General features: G+C 65.9%; 2 protein-coding genes across 7 annotated transcripts in view; both read right to left on the bottom strand.

The window, feature by feature from the left end:
• Positions 1 to 965, bottom strand: part of LOC104989974 (neuroendocrine secretory protein 55) — a 57,778-nt gene that overhangs the window by 9,782 nt on the left and 47,031 nt on the right. The gene's annotated exons all lie outside the window — the stretch shown is intronic.
• Positions 1 to 965, bottom strand: part of LOC104989972 (guanine nucleotide-binding protein G(s) subunit alpha isoforms short) — a 66,963-nt gene that overhangs the window by 19,867 nt on the left and 46,131 nt on the right. The window contains exon 1 of one of the 4 annotated variants that reach the window (XM_010841844.1): positions 799 to 959. The exons of 2 other annotated variants lie outside the window; for them this stretch is intronic. The gene's annotated coding sequence lies outside the window, so the exon portion shown is untranslated. Of the gene's footprint in view, positions 1 to 798; positions 960 to 965 lie in introns of those variants that run through there. One more of the 4 variants, XM_010841845.1, reaches the window with a different exon arrangement.

The raw sequence follows: 965 nt of genomic DNA, 5'->3' as shown, positions 1-965 counted from the left end.
TCCTCTTTTCTTCTCTTCTCCAGCAGCTTCTTCTCCATCTTCCGCCTCTCTTTTTCGGTTAGCAACTTCTCGCCGGGCGCCTCTTGCTCCGACTTCTTCGGGGGCTTCTCGGCTACCCCTTTCTTCCGCGACGCGCGCTGCTCGGCCAGCGCTGCAGCCACCGCCGCAGCTTCGGCAGCCACCTCGGCCGCAGCCAACGCTGTCTTCCTCTCGCTCTCCAACGCTCGAGCTTTGAGTTTCATGGCCATCTTCAGCATGACGGCTCGGCCACCTCGGGGTGCCTGGCTCTCGCCTGGCCCGGGCGCCCTGTTTGCCCCCGGCCTCGGGCTGGCCGGACCCCGTGCGCCCCGTGTCGGGGGAGTCTGTTGCGATCCCCGCGGCTCTGTCCCGGGGGCCGCGGAGCGCGGCTGCTGGGTTTCGTCCGGGCTGCTGGGCTGGCTGCCTAAGAGTTAGGGCCAAAACGGATGAGCAAACGAAAAAGGGGTGAGAACAAACCAAAAAGCACCCAACAATACGAGAAATCAAAAAGCACCGAGAAATGTCAAACAACTCAAAAAAGAAAAAGTGCACAAGGCGCGATGGCACGAGTTTGCTGTTACCCTCAGGCGCTCCTTGGTTAGGCTCTTGGGCACGCCAATGGAGAAAAGAGAAGAGAAGAGAGAGAATTGGGGGGTGCCCCGAAGGCTCGGGCAGGGCGGTAGCGCCGAGGCGCCCCTGCCCTGTCCCGGCCCGGGTGGCTGTTGCCCCGCGCCGGGCGACTCGCACTTCCGCGGGAGACCACGGTGCCCCCGGACTTACATGTGAGTGAGGTGCACTCACACGCAAGGCAGTGCCTGCCTGCCTGCCTGCCGGCCGCCCGCCGCCGCCCCGCGCCGGGAGGCTTCGCTCCAGCCACGGCGCCGCCGCCCGGAGCCGGAGAGCCAGCTAGCGAGCAGCGCGCCGGGCCGGCCACCTGACGCAGCCCG

Source organism: Bison bison, unplaced genomic scaffold (assembly GCF_000754665.1).
Source record: "Bison bison bison isolate TAMUID 2011002044 unplaced genomic scaffold, Bison_UMD1.0 scf7180017864167, whole genome shotgun sequence".
In the NCBI taxonomy this organism is placed as follows: domain Eukaryota; kingdom Metazoa; phylum Chordata; class Mammalia; order Artiodactyla; family Bovidae; genus Bison; species Bison bison.
The sequence above is the reverse complement of the archived record's forward strand: the minus strand, read 5'-3'. Positions and strand labels throughout refer to the sequence as shown.